This window comes from Grus americana, chromosome 3 (assembly GCF_028858705.1).
Source record: "Grus americana isolate bGruAme1 chromosome 3, bGruAme1.mat, whole genome shotgun sequence".
Taxonomy (NCBI): Eukaryota; Metazoa; Chordata; class Aves; order Gruiformes; family Gruidae; genus Grus; species Grus americana.
Window position 1 is genome coordinate 101,825,468 of NC_072854.1, and position 16,073 is coordinate 101,841,540.

The 16,073-nt window shown below is 42.1% G+C and overlaps 1 long non-coding RNA gene across 2 annotated transcripts in view; it reads right to left on the reverse strand.

The window, feature by feature from the left end:
* Window positions 1-16,073, reverse strand: part of LOC129205243 (uncharacterized) — a 64,841-nt gene continuing 48,768 nt past the window's right edge. For both annotated transcript variants that reach the window (XR_008576669.1, XR_008576670.1), the window contains 2 exons: window positions 5,839-5,964; window positions 1-2,000 (listed from right to left, as the gene is read on the reverse strand). This is a non-coding gene — a long non-coding RNA (uncharacterized LOC129205243). The remainder of the gene's footprint in view (window positions 2,001-5,838; window positions 5,965-16,073) is intronic.

A 16,073-nucleotide genomic window follows, 5' to 3' on the forward strand; every position in this document is an offset into this window, starting at 1 on the left:
TAAAACCTGAGGCACCCTTGACTTGATCTTCCCTGCTTGGTTTTTGTGTGTGTGTATGGCGTTATTGTATTTGTTTTTTAAAGAAATGAAAAAGAATGGACCAGATGTGGGATTCATTTTATTTATATTCAATCTGTGCAGAATTCAAAGAAATGGTTCCTTTATTTGCTCTCTTCTGGGAAAACATCTTGAGTTCATTTTGTTCTGCTCATAGACTTGTAGAAATAGGTCTGGAAAGGTACTTCAAGAGCTCATCTTGTTCATCTTACTGCCTCAAGCTGACTCACGCCCAGTGCTCTCCAACAGCATGATAAATTCAAGTATAACAATAACCTTTTTTCTTTTTTTCACAAAAGCACTGTAATAGAAAGTAAAAGGTTAAGAAATAAGCTAGCAACATGTCATGAATCTGCCACAGCATTTAATAATGCTCTCCAGGCATCCACGGTTGCCGTCTGCCGGAGGCAGGACATTGGCCCTGTAGCTGCTGCTATGTCCTCCCAGCTGCAGGTTGTGAGGGTAGCTACCCTGGCTCCTGCAGATTTACCCTGGCTTCAAATAAGGCAGCTCAGCTACCACAGCAACCCCACTGCATCTGCTCACTGGCTGCTCTAAGGGCACTCAGGCTTCTTCCAAGACCTGCACCATCGCAGCAGGGCTGAGAAGGTGCGATGGTATCATGTGTCCCTGATCGCAAGTATTGAAAGTTGCCCAGCTCAAGAGATTTTTAAAGGACTGTGCTCCAGAGCAGAAATTCAGGCCTATATAAGCTATTCCAAGCTGGGATCCCAGAAGAGGAGATACGAGTCATTGGTGGCTATCTGGCTCCACAGGCAGAAGGGCCACTGAAGTACGACACAACGTTTTACAAGGAGAGTAGGTGCACAAGAGAAGGTAAAAATATTTCTGGTTCCAAATAAAATGAATAGGCAGGACACCTAACTAAGATGCTGCGGGGCCTGTACCTGGTCATGGAGTCACACTTTATACCTATACATCAGTATTCTTTACCAGCTCAGAGAACTGGAGGATTAACCCTTACCCAGAAAGCTCAGTCAAATCAGCCTTTCCCAACCATTTCACACATGCTGTTTCCAATCCCACATCTTCCATCCCATCTCCTTCCCCTCCTCCTGCCCCCTTCTTCTGCACCCTCTTGCCACTCGCTGCCTGACTCACATCTTAGTCTCCACACCATGGTCTTACAATGCTTGTTGTCTTGGGACAGGGAGGAATGGCGTGAGGAGAGACGCCTGTCTCACAATGCCTCCTAGTCCCAACCCACGAAGACCACAGGACAATCCTGCAGTGCTGCTGCAGTTCTGCTGCTTCTTGCCTTGACTCAGGGGGAGGTGTGGGGACCACACGTCCCAAGAGCAGAGGCACCATCCTGGCTTGGGAAAGCAGTGATGAGAGCCAGTCTGTGGAGGAAGGGGAGGAAAACGTGCAGAGGACTTAATCCTTCTCACAGCACTGTCCCTCCCACCCCCAGCCTGTGGATTTGCAGTGCTGCAAGGGGCTGCTGCCCAGCCATGCCTCCCCTTCCCCCAGCCAGCGCTTTGGTGCTGGACACTTACAAACCTTACCCTCCTACCGCTCTTCTCCTCGGGGACATTTATACTATGTCTATGTCCTAAATAAAACAGGACCTCGTTTCAGGCTCGGGCACTGCCAAACAATCCTTGGCAGCCTTTAGCTGTTAGTACCCTCCCTGGCATGGCTGTGCTCTGGGGCAGCTAGCGTAGGTCCCAAAATAACCTGCTGGGCAGCAGCCAGGCAAAGAACGAGGAAGAAATGCTGACTCCGTAATAAAGAATGTGGGACTTGTATTCAGCCTAATCCAGTACTGGCACAGCCCAGAGCAAGGCAGCCTGGAAGCAGCAAGGAAAGCAGAGAGGAGCTAGGGCCCCAAGGACCAAGGAGAAGGGCTGGAGCCATGGTGGGAGTGATAACAGCCTTGACTGCATGAAGGAGTTTGGTTCCTCACGGCAATTAGGAGCCTAAAAAGAGAGAACAAGGAAAGTGAAGAAGATAGCAAAAGGAAGATTGTGGTCCGACAACACAGACTAATGGGACCTAGGCTCCCTGTGGTGATGCATCAGAACTACTCACTCTCACTTGCCCATAGCTTGACTTTTCTGTAGTAGAGGTTAGATGAGTTTAGTGCATGTAATAGTTTCTACAATAAAACCCCACACTGGGTAACTGGTGTTTTGTCCTCTTCACACTTCAAAGTCTCATACTGATCTATACTAGTTGCTCACCATCATTTTGGATGTTCCCTCTCTCATCCCTGTATGAGGCAGTTGGCTAGAGACCCAAAAGCCATCCCTCGATCTGCTGGCCTGGCCGGGGAGTGGCAGTGTCTCACAGTTAGAACATGCTGCTAGCTCGCTTTCAGGTGTTGCTCAGGCAGAGAGCAGGGAAAGAGCTTCACTCCCAGGCACTGTTCCCAGTAGGCAGGTTGGACACAACCACCCTGTTTGTAGAAAATTTAGGTGTGGACCCAAGTCATATTTCACTTCAGTGCAAGAGGACAGGCCCCCGTTTGGCTTATTTCTGAATTAGACACAGCCTTATTTCCCAGCTATGGACCTATGTTTGTGGATCTAAACACTGCAGACTGAATTTCAAAGGTACTTCTCTATTCCTCTTCAGAGGGGATCAAAGACAGGCAGGAGCGAGGTTCTTTGGGGATGGTGAGGATGGGGGAGGCTAGAGATGACAGCCGGTGTCTGGGTATTTATCCATCAATGTATATGACAAGTCTTATATACATTTTGTCCAGTGTTTTGGATTTGAATCTAGGCATCTATCAACTCAAGAGAATGTCCTAGCACAGCTGGAAATCTTGACTGTGTGTTCTGTCACAGACTTCTTATGGCCAGGATTTCACTCATGGGGAAATACTTTGGTCTGCGAGCAGTAGTGTCATTCTCTGAAACCAGAAACAAGCAGGAAGTGCTTGATGGGATAACAAGGTGGTACCAGAATAAGTCCTGTTTGTCCCTCTCAGTGTACATGAAGAGTGGGGACTTGCTCCCATTATCTCTATGCAAGTGATGGGATCATTGTGTATCCCTGGGCCAGACCTAGGTCTTGGGAACTCAGAGAGCATCTGAAATTGGAGCCTTCCTGGTTTTTCTCCAGAAAAATTAAATCAGCATCTAGTTTAAACATGTGCACATCTGTGTAAAGCCCTTCCCTCTCACACCACATCTCATCTTGGGTGCACTGTCTACTGTGGGTAAAGAAGGCATTTGTTTTGTGATTCGTTTTTCTTTGCAGTATTCCAAAGTGTAGTCATCCTGCCCAGTGCCTAATAGGTTATCATTTTTGATCTTCCATTGGATACAAACCATTTTATAGTTACCCTTTTTAAGCAAAACACATTTACCTTCTATTTCTAGAAGGCAGCAAGATTATAAAAATATCTTTTAAGAACCTTTGGCATCATTTAGAAAACTGATTGCGTTTATGATGAACTGAAGCATCACATTAGGTATGAAACAAAGTAAAAGCAGATGGTCCATACTCAGAGCACAAACTGTTGCCTTTTCAATAACATGAGTAAGGATACAAGAATTTCTCAACTAGATTTCTCAGCTTCGTAGATCTGAGTTATTTGCTATTAAAATGCCTCTTCAGAAGAAATAATGTTCTCTAGTATTTATAAAATACATTTAGCTTCTGTAGTTGACATGAAACGAAACTATCTTACCAACTGCTGGCTGTTTAGCATGTAAATTAGCTGGTTTACCAGAATTGAATTTATATGTGAAACTTTATACAAAATCCTCTTGTTTCTCTAACCCACTAATAAGATCAGGAGAACAACACAAAACATAGATTAAGTCTGTCTTTCAGATATAGACTCAATCTTGTTGGCATAGGGTACGATAATATTCCTTATAGCAGAATGAAAAGTCCCGCGAAACACGGAGAGCACTTTTTATGGAGCATACCAGGACACTCTGTGTTTTCTCAGGGTATAATTTACCTTCAAACTTTTAAGTAATTATGTGTAAATTTGTGGGTTTATTGTGTCAATAATTTAATTAATAATTTAATTGGTGAGCCCTTGCCCAACATAAATTCCTGTGGAAGCTATATATGATTTCTATTACAAGCCTGCTTGTGCACTGTACTTTGCTCATCCTTAGTAATAGAGGTATTTGTGAACTACGGATTTCTTTAATGTATTCAGTAAAAGAATGCACACGGGTCAAAGCAGGATTGATTTGAAGGAGTTAGATTTTAAAATCCCTTTAAAAATCAGGACAAAGGATACCACACTATTAAAATAAAATGCTTAAAAATGAAAAGTATTATGCATGCCACACAGTAGAAGATCAGATTTTTATTAATGCAAGTTTTAAATGCTGATTAATCCTCTTGAGAATCAGTTTCCCAAAGCTTTGGCCTGCATTCAAGTCTTTTTCAAAGGGGCACATCACTTCCATTATTCTGAATATTAATTGAACAACATTATAACTAAGGATACAAAGCAAGATTTAAAACATGATTACAGCTGTCATTGCTTACATCTAAATAAGTCGTTGGAAATTGAAGCTCAGGGAAAAAAAAAAACCCTAAAAAAAACCCAACACAAAAACCTGCCGTAAACCTCTCTTGTCAGGATGGCGAAGCTGCTGCCTCCCGCGGCCCCCCTCCGCTCAGCCAGGATGGATCGTCTGTGCGCCGCGCGCTGACGGCTCGGCTGGCGGCTTGCGCTTAATGTATGCGCACAAACTCCCCCCCCACCTTGCAAACTGTGGATGTGTTTTGTCTTGCAAAATAATAAACGCTCCAGAAAAACACTGTCATTTTTAGATGTTAACGGGAAGAGAGATGGTAATTGTTCAAAGGACTGAGCTGCTCATATACTTGCTTACTTGCAGAAAGGGTTTATTTTATTTGTTTGGCATAAACCATTTTCTGATCCAGATTCAGCGCATGCCTCTATATAAGCACTCATGTGCTTAACGCTAAGCATGTGCTTAAGTGCATTCCTGAACCGGGCCAAAAAGTACCTCCTTTGAAATTTTTGCCCATAGCTGCTGTTCTTGGAATGATGCCTTTTTTGGTGAAAACTGATGTGGGGTTACAGTAACCATCTAATTCTGATTAGACAAATGGCATTATGGAAGAAGTATTAAAAATTTATAGTCCTACTTACTAAGTTTATTTGTTGGCCATAAAAAGCTGAATCTTACATAACATAAAAAGCATCCAGTCCTAATGATGAAAAAGATATAAAAAGATAATGGTGCAATCATAACATGTCTCTGAGAGTTTGTACATCTCAGTTGCAGTTTGGCACATCGCATAATTGTGTTGTGCCAAACTGGCACCAAACCACAATATGTTAGTGAAAAGGGCCCGCAGTTTAAGAGGAAAATCTAGAAGTGTTAACTATACACTGTCTAATTATACAACCTTACTGTCCCAGAATGTGATTTCTGAAACCATTTCTGACATATGGGAAGAGGGTAGAACAGCTGGTCATTAAGGTTTTCTCAAGACTATTTAGTAACACACTTGAATGTAATTAAAGTGCTACATTAAATACTGCACTTGTGTACAATGTATTTTTAATCTTTATGGCATGCTGTAAAAGTAAATAAATGCAAAGCATTAACATTTCTCCCCTTCATCTCCTAAATTGTTAAGATATAACGACAGCCCCTGTCTATGCTGTGTGTATTACCTGAAGAATACTCGGGTGCTTTGTGCGCATCCTGCGCAGCAGGTAGGAAGCAAACCCAAGCCGAATTGTGCAAGACGGACAAAAGTTTACTTGATTTCGTTTGCCCAAGTTAAGCCGTGCTGACTTACCTGGGTGTATTTCAACAGACAGTGTTGCAACGATCCTGGTTTATTTGAAGGTTTCCTTTGGAACCAGTCAAGGTTATTTACGTTTTCCTTTCCTTTATTGTCTGCGACTGTCTATGACCTGTATTTCTGCAAACAATAATCAGGGGATTTATATGAACCTGAAGCCACTGTAAAGGAACTTGAATCAGACAAAAACTGTGGAACAACTCATATTCTGAAAAATTGCCTTGAGATTGGCACCAGTACTCTATTAATGATAGCCTGAGGATTCTGTGGTCCCAAAACTGTGGAGATACTGTAGCATTGTGAAAAAGATGTATTTTTGATGCACTTCTTTGGTTTGATGCACAAACGGGTAAGAAAAAAAATGTATTAAAATATTTTGGCACAAAGTGTTTCTCTGCATTAGACTTGTGCTTTCTGATATTGGTGTTTTGTTTTACATTCTTTAATAACACTTTTGCTTTGAAAAGACAGGCCAGAAATTTATTGCAAAGTTGAACCTGTTCTTGACTTCTAAACTCCAGCAAATGCATGTTTTAATTGAGTTTTTACTGAATATGATCAAGAGTTGTTGTCAGTTCCTTCAGTTCCTCGGAATAATTGTTTCGGTGAAGTCAGCACTTGCTAAAAAATCCTTGCTCCTGCACTACAGTCATTTCCTTTGTGCATGAAGGATAACTTTACACAGTGTTGTTCAACATCGAATCAAAACACGAGGACAGAAAAGAAACTGGTAAGAAGACAGGTTTAACAGAACACTCAGACTGTAGCTTCCAAGGCAATAAACTGGCGGTCATCAGGAACGCTACAATGAAAACCATGGAAGTGAAAACATGTGCGTACCGTGTTCACAAGAGCTCTCTGGTGACAGTGATGAGTTCTGCCTGTGACTGCACATGTGGTGAAATCAAGCTTTGTGTTACTTTTCAAATGTAGGCATAAGTTTTTATTTTCTCTCAAATATAATGTTAGGGTTTGATTTGGGAACGGTCACTATTTGCAAATGAGCAAAAGAGTATGACATGCTGTGTTTTACCTTTCACTGGGCATTTTCTAAATCAGTCAGAATCCTTCTGTTCAAATAAATGAAGCTTTTCCTCTCTGCTAATGGTGCATCAGCAGTATTTTTTTTGAAAAAGGAGAGTGGCATCAGTAGCCGATCAACCAATTTTCCTGACTCTCCATTCATGGATGGATTTTGCATGACGTTATAGCCTGCAGCTGGTATGTGCTATCAAAACCAAGAAATGCCAACCGATGTAGAGAAACCCATGAAGCAGGAGATACAACTCTCCTATGGCAGGTTAATTCATTTTCAGAAGAGATGAGAATAACTATAGATCTCACCACATTCAGTGTTAATTGCAAAACTCATCTCTCTGACTTAACTTTGCCTCATTAATTTCTTCACACACAGTTGCCAGGTACAACCACATCTAAGCACAAACACAAGCAAACAAAAACATGCTAATCCAGCTACTTTTCCTACAAGCTAAAAAAAGAAAGAAAAATTAAAGATACTGGCATATTGAGGTATTTGGAAGACAGTCAGATGTTTTGCTGGTAGAAGCTATGTAAATACTGTGAGAAGTAAATATAACTTCTTCATAAAAACTTCTACAAAACATACTGTCACCTCACTTTTCCAGAAGAGTAAATTCCTTCGGGGTTAACCCCAAACGGTTCACTTTTAGCCTTCTATGCTTAGAGACCAATATTAAGAAATAGGTAGACATCACTTCTTTCAAACTGTACCAGATGGCCTCAGATCCTTTCCAAAAGCACCCAAAGACACGTAGCTGCCATCGACCTGGACAGGGGGTGGATATTGGCAGAAAGAGTTCATTTCTCTTCTTTTCAAATAATTTTCATTCCAAAGAGGGATGCGGGGCATGCACTGATTACGTGAAGAAGCTGTGGGGAAAAATTTTGTGTCTGGGTTCTTGTGTGTCACTGAGTGCACAGGGGACGGAGTGTCCCTGCAAGAGGAGAACATCTTCTGGGTGATTCACTTGAGTCAATCCCCTTCTGAACCACAGGAAGGAGTTGTGTGGAGACACACGAGAAGATGCAAGTTGATGGTGAGCAAAGCGTACACAACTTGCTCATTTAAGCAAATCATATTATTCTTTTTCCTTTTTCTGCTTGTTTTCCCAACAGCACTGTAGATTTAACCCCATATAGTCATATCATGAGCACTGAAACATCCAAACAATATCCATAATCATTACAGAGCAGTTTGTGTGTGTCACAGAGGTCTCTCCACTAATTTGTCTGAAATATGTCTGCATCTGCTGTGCACAGACTTAAGCACTCGGCAGTCAGACCTCCGGCTCGATTCCACTCAGCTGAACCCAAAATTAGATCTTAGAAAATAACCGTCTCTAAGACAATCAACCTCGATCCAGGCATTTCTAGTGAATGGGCATTAATTGTCCTTGCACAAAATGCGAGCAACCCACCAGTACAGCATTTAATTGTCTGAGCCTGACCAAGGGAGCTGTATGGAAAGCAAAGACTGGGCACCAGGGATGGGGCCATGGCTCCCACTCGCTGCCCTGTTGGCCCAGCCTGACCTTCTGCTTGTCATGCCCTAGGCTGGCAGTGCCATCAGCCACTTCACAAAGGTCGTCTTTTGTGGTTTTTTAGCCCTAAAATTAGCCGCGGCAATTATTATTATCAGATTCTTGCTCTAGGTTTGTTGGCTCATTTCTAGAGCTGAACCACTTGTTGAATGACAAGCATTCAACCCACCTGAATTATCTTGTGTACTTTTTATTTTGTCTTAGAAAAGGAACTCCACATCAAATACTTTATCTTCTACTGCTGTGTATTCTCCTGTCACCAAAGAAACAACAGGTTTTGTTTCTTTGATTTCATTTATCACACTCTATTTCCCTTTCTAGTCACAATTTCTAATTATTTCAGCCTACTGACACAGTTAGATATTAAATTGAGTCAAGACCAATATGCATAATCTATTGATTTAAATAATATCCACTCATGAATTGTGTAGTTTCCAGGTGAGACATTCTTCCCTTAGAAAATATGGAGCATTCCTACTACTGGTAAGTTGCAGCCAGATATATGCAGCTCAGTCTCTATGAATCTCCTCACCAGGATTTACTTAGGCAGCAGCCTGGCAAAGCCTGGCTTTCGCTGCCCACCATGCTGTAATAAGTGTGGTTAAATAAACTGAATACGCAGAATTTACCTATAGCTCTCTACATTTACTGTCCAAGGGTAGAAAGAAATGCATACCTGAGATTATGAAGACTAAGCTAAAAAGCTGAATTTTACCCAGGTGAAAAATGTCTTTCACACCAATGGATGCACCTAGATGAGGGAGCATTTTTTGTGTTTCAGCGGTGAGATTCCTTTTTAATTAATCTTTCTGAATTTGTTTTTGCAGTAATGCGACTTTGAAGGAAGGACGGTCAGAATGTTTTAAAGCAGGTAAAACATATTTTCATAAGGATTTAAAGGAAAGGAAGCCATCAGCAATATTCACCTCTAATGAGGAGACCACTGCAGGACACAAGAACTCAGGCGCAGGACACTAACATCTTCGGTGCTGACCCTGCTAATGTTGCCTGCCACTTGTTGTCTGTCAGAGGTGCTCCACAACTGCTTAAAGCCCCATCCACAAAACTCAGAAACGCTCAAAGAGAATTTTAGAAAACTGTCAAAACTAAAATAAATCTATTTTGATGCACAAGTTAGGAGAAACAACAGCCCCATAAGTCATTTTTTCTCCCTTCAGGAACATAAAAGATTTAAAAATTGAAATCTCTTTAACTTCAGTTACCAGCCAAGCAATTTTTGAGGAAGACTATTTTTTTTAAAATTAAAAAGAAAAGAGCTTTTGTGGGAAATGTGGATTTTTGACCAAGAATTTTCTGAATTTATTTTTAAAATGAACAAAGCTTTTGAGAATTATTTTTTTTCTTTCAGATAAAAGTAACTTCCTGACCACTCCCAACTCCTACTGTAGGAAAATAACACAAAATTGTAAACAGTGTGCAGGTGACAGTGCACAGCCAGCACATGTGGCTACATGAGACCATACATGGTCAGTTTGGTAAAGTGCTGCCTGGTAGTATTTACAACCGATCAGTCATGAGATAAGATAACATGCTTGCACTGGACAAAGTCTTGAGGTTACATGTTGCTGCCGTGCTTTCCACAGTTTGTCATTAACCAGCTATTGCAAGATGTTTTTTAAGTACCTTCATCCCGCCTCCAGCTCAGCACTGTCTCTCTCCCTTAATAACCAGGCTAAATCAGCAGGAATAATTAGGGAATCAGACGCTACTTAGTGTCAGAACAGGCAGCCAAATAACTTCTCTATCTCTTCCCATTCCATAGGGTCGCCCTCCTTCTTGTGAAGCTGTCTTTTCCTCACAGGAAGGCACAATATGCTAACTCATGATGATAAGACTTTTGGATTGTGCGAGTGTTATATTTTGCAACTGGTGTCAGGCAATACTACATACAAAATGTATTTTCTCTCTCTTCTTTCTAGCAAATTGTCATTCCTTCAGCACATACTGGCTCATTTTTTCCTGAAAACCCAAGGGAATGAACCACCTATGCCAATTCTATATGATGTAAGTTGCTAGCCCCCTGAGGAGCTCTTGAAAAGGCAAGCACTAGGATTTTTTTCTGAATAGTTCCTTAGCTAAAATTACTGCAATTCATGCTCGGGAATTCTCTAGAGACAGATGTATTGTCATGCTTGGATAGCGAAATATAGATATCGCACTTCACAGGAAATTAAAAAAAGGAGTATTCAAAGTTCACCTCCGCCAAATAATTTAAAAAGCTGATTTTTGCATCAAAGTGCTTCCTAGAAAGATACAATTATACGCAATGAGGAACCCTGCGATGTGTGTGTATCCACAGAGTTAGATGCTCACTCAGTCTTAGGTACTCATAACAACACCCGCACTAGACTTGAAGTACACATCCCTTAATATACTCTATTACCTCATTGTCATTTACTTGTTGGTAATGAATGCGTGTGTTAACAGAACAGCATGCTGATGCATTTTTTCTGCCATTGTATGTAACATATTTTCTAATTCTTCTGCTCTATTCAGCATTTGACCCTAACGATAGGGGATTATGGTATTAACTCTCTACACAGCACACATTCTTTACAGACTTTCACTAAATACTGTAAGCCTGCTGCAGAGCGGAATAAAAGTGAAAGCATACCGTCTGGTCTTAAGCTGTGCACACAGAGGGTCGTGATCCAATTGGAAGGGAAGCAGAATTTTAAAAAGAAAGAGGTTTGACAAAATTTTAATCCTTGTCATTTTCATTTCTCTTACCCTGTGGATTTGGGTGATTTTATTTACACTGTCAGCTTGAGCCTAGGGATTGAAAATCAGGCTTTTATGGAGATTATTAAAAGTACATACAGTACACTAAAGGCTGGACCACTGCTATATGCTACTAAAAATATGAATGTGGATGCTCTATATTGTACATTTAAGGAGGTAAGTGCCATCCTCCCTGTAAGGCTGGACTTAGGAGTTAGGCTCATCATGATTATACTGAAATGGATGTTTTAACAAGGGTATTTATGAGTAGTTTATGGAGTGCTGAAGGTGTACTGAAGAATTGAGAGGTACCTTCTAAAGGGACAAGGCAGTAGCACTTCAGGAGCAGCTGTGGAAACTGTCCATATTGAAGGTGTACCAGAACATTGAAGAAGCTGCTCCTGGACGAGCTGCTGCTCTCCCCACTCCACAGCCAGGGAAGGGCAGCCCAAGGTCTCACCCAGCCTCAGAGAAACAAATATCTCATCATGGGTGACTTTCTCCTGAAAGTCCTCTCCTGAGGTTGGCCTCATTCCCATGCTGATGTAGAGCTCCTACGCCAACGTCCAGGCAGGTATGAGATGGTCTGGGTCGGAGATGCAGCACAGACATGCTAGGCTGTGCTGCAAGGGCAAACTGGCCAGGTGGCCAAGGCCTCTTCAAGCCACATGGCCGCCCACTGTGGAGACACCTCCTGCTCCAGATTTCCCAAGGAGCACCCATAGGTTGGACCTCATTGCACAGCTGCCTGTGCTGGGGGCAGCCGGAAGAGATGAGCCATGTCACCTTCCCAGCAGCCCAGACTGTTTTCTCATGCAGTGTAGGCACAGATAATGTGTTGCAGGAGTTGCTTCCATGCCCTTTCAGAGTTTTGGCCTGAACCAAACCAAACCAAATGACTGGTCCCTGAGCAGGACTCCCCTCATCCTGCATGCATGATTTTGCTGTAGAGCTCCAAACAGGCATGGAAACACAGGTAAATACAATGAGATTTTGGGGTCAGGCTACCAAAAATCCATGAGCCCCCAACGGGGCTAAATTTCTCAACTTCCCACCTAAGAACATTAAGAAAGAGCCCTGCTGATGCAGCTGCAAGGCAATGGGCTCACTGCATCGCTACATGGTAGAAAAGGAAACAAATAGCCTCAGGAGACACCCTGAGACTGTCTGCGAGGGCCAGAGTGAAGCCCCCTACTCTGACAGCAACTTTTATGGCACAGCTGGAGGGAAGGAGCACATTAGAGATCTGAATTAACTTCCACCAGCCAAAAACCGTAGGCTTGTTTTGGCCCTGCCCTGTGGAAGCGCACACTGGGTTTGGCAGTGGAGTTGATCCTGCACCCCTAAACTCAACAACACTTGGTAACTATCTGGTCATAGCCCCTAGCCCTGCAAACACTTCACACACACACCCCTTCACTCCATGGTCACAGTCATGTTAAAACTGCAGGATCGAGGCCATAGTCACTAGTATTTCACATAGACCTTATTAATAAGGTTATTAAATCAATCCTGCTTGGACTCTGGGAAAGGGGGAAATAGCTTTTCCAGGTTTTTTCTGCTCAGGGAATCAAAAATGTTGGTTTTCCATCCAAGGAAATTGTTTGCTTGAAATCAAGATACGTGACTCTTGCTGTCCTTACAGCTCTGTAACCTTGGCTATCTGAGGCATGTCAACTAGGCGTTTATTGTGCTAAGGAATGAAATGGGCAGAAGCGCTTGCACAACTTGGCCATCTCACAACTGAAAATGGAGTTAAGCTGGCTCCACCTAACCAGAGTGCCAGCAGCACAGGATTTTTGAGATGTGCTGCTTCCATACCTCCCTCAGCCAATTTTCAACGCACTTAGGGTGCCTCCTGATAACAGGGCCAGAAACAAACCCCAAGGAGGGCGATGGGGATCTGTCCTTCAATTTAAGTGGCAGGTGGATCAGGCCCATTCGGAAAAATTTGGCTGCTGCTCTGAGTGTTTCTCAGTGTGCCAGGGTCCCGCTAAGACATCCAAATTGGCATCTCATAAAAATCAAATTGGCATCTCATAAAAATCCAGGCTAAAAATGACAGCATTGGGTTGGATGTCTCTGACTCAGGCCTTATCCTGCAGAGGTGTTCAATGCCCTCAGCTCCCACTGACTTCACCGTGAGCTGAGCAGGCTCAGCACTTCTGAGGATTGCTAGCGCTCTGCAGGATTGGACTTATTGTCCTTAATACTATATCATTCTGGTTATTCCCTATTGCCCAAGGATAATCCCATGGCATTATTCCCATTATGCCACTTGCCATTCCCATTATAGTCTTTAACAATGTTTTAAACCTATCTTTCATTTTTAATTTCCTTAGCAAAATATGTGTATTTTAGTAGTATGCATTTATGTAGTCTTCAAAAAATGTGCTTTTATTATACATATGGCATTATCATGTAGGTTCACTACTTTATGAGCCTGGTAGATGAAAACAACTCTGAATACAAGGGTATTCCATATGTCTAAATATTTTTAGCATGAACACTGTTACCTGTTCCCAGTCATAAAAGTATAATTAAACAGCATGTATTAAAACAGTGCACCACGGGAATCATTGCAGCTTACTTGTCTGTTTCATGCAAGGGGGGGGGGGGGGTTCTACTATCTTTAGACTGGAGAGGAAGGAAGAAGTCATCATAACTGTTTTATGTCTTTAGCATGTGCAAGTTAGAAAGAAGAGTACCGGGATCTTACAGGCCATTGTAGTTTCGATTCATCTTTCTCCTTGATTAATTGCTAAGCTGCTGCACTATGGTAGCTTCAAAATAATTCATCAGCGAGACATCTCTAGCAGCTCTGTGATGCTTTCTTGTGTCAGAGCCACCTGGTGCGGCAAGTGGCTCCACAAATGAGACTTGTGTCAGAAGAGGAAGAGCTGGCCCCCCTCCTGCCTGCCCATTTCCTAAATTCCTGCTTTGTCCCCTACCCAAAGCACTGCCCACCTTCCTTAGGTGGGCAGGAGGTCTGAGACCCACCCTGGGCATTGCTTTAGGGCCGATGGTGATTTCCACCTGAGTCTTAAGCCAGCAGCAATGCCAGACCTACATCACCCTCAAAAGTGCTCCCCTGAAAGGCAGCTGCTTCCCTTCCTCCCTGGCCCAATTTCTGACCTATAGCAGACAAATTTTGGAAAGCCCCGATACTTGGTCCACTGGGCTGCCCAGTCTAATGTGAGGCAGGAGAGAAGTAGGGCTCCAGCGTGTTTTCCAGACTGTTTTCTGGCTTCTGGCTCCAGAGGGATTTCTGTGTGCATGTTGCCCACAGGCTCCTACACCTAACTGGAGGCCATGGAGGAACCCAGGGCATGAGGGGGGCTCCTGTGTGACCAAATTGGTTTTTCGATGATGTTTTAGTCATCGCCAGTTTGACACATCATGAAAGACAAATAATTTCAGATTGAATTAAAATTGACAATTGGAAGAACTTTTAAAAAAAAAAAAAAAAAAAAGAATAAGGAATGTAGGAAATAAGGCCAGAAAGGGTCAGCTGGGCCATCAAGTGCAGACTTTCACAGATGATTAGACTGGAGAGTTCACAGGCTGCCCGATGTGTCCCCACACACCACTGGTCCCAGGATGCTCCCCAGCAGTCTGTAACAAACTTTACACTTCATCATAAAGCAGCTGCAAACTTAATGAGCCCCAGGAAGCAAAAAGGCAAGATGCATGCATTGTCAGTAGCCCAAATCCTGGTAACAGAAGGAAACTGTTAGGTGAAATCTCCTGCAAATCCTAAGAAATTAAGACAGATGAAGACAATCCCCTCTTCTGCAGTAGTTTCTGACAATCTGATCAACAGGGAAATTCCTTCCTTACCCCAAATCTGACGATCACTTTAAACTTGAGTGACATACATGCAGAGATTAGGGGTCCTAGCCTACCTCCTGCTCTTTCATGGTTCAGGGGTGAAAAAGAGACCAAACTAGAAGTCTAGCAATGCATAAACGAAAAGTAAAAATGACCCTTACTGACCTCCACAGACTGCAAACAAAAGTCCTGAAGCATGTGATTAATAGAATAAAGCAATGGTGCAAATAAACAACCAAGTCTCTTTTCAAACTCAGCTGCTGACACCTAAACATCAGATACCAACTGATCCACATCACAAGCCTCATTTTCTGTCCCTAAGAATTCTGTGATACAATCGTTTTCATTAGCATACCCAACTGCAGCCTAAACCAGTGAATTTCTCTGTTCCCATTACCAGAATATCACTTCTTGGATGCATGGATGGAAATCTCTCTCTAAATTTCCAGTCTGAATGTATTAATAATCGGCTTGCATCCACTTGATCTCATGCCAGTATTATTCTTTAACTAATTCTTTTTGTCTTTGAAGTTTACCTCCTAAATGTCTTTATGAAAAGTCATCATATCCCCTTTCCCTCCTAGTTGTACTGGATTAAGCAATTCAAGAGTGTTCAGTATTTCCTCATAAAATAAAGTTTTAGTACAGACTACCTTGAAAAATTTCAACTTTGTAATGTCATCTTAAAATAATTTTTAGATCCGCAATGAAATAAATGTATTATTTTGAAGCAAATACACTTTTCTAATGATATAAAATACATTTTCCTCTCATGGCCACAAAAGAAGGTAGATTGGAAGTTTAAGAATTGATGGAAGAAATTATTTTGCCCAGCTCCAAATAGAAACCACTAGAAACAGAGAGTTACCAAACAGATATTTAAGAATGGAATTTTAAAAGAACAAGAAAACAAAACCTCAGCAAATAAGCCAAAAATTTGAACCTGGATGCACTGATGATTTTAAGTCCCAGAGTTCTGAATGAAGCATGTGGAAGATTACAGGAAAATTGGAGGAGGATTTTTTTTAACTCTTGCAATTTGGAGTATTTCTAAACCTCGCATAAATGCCATCT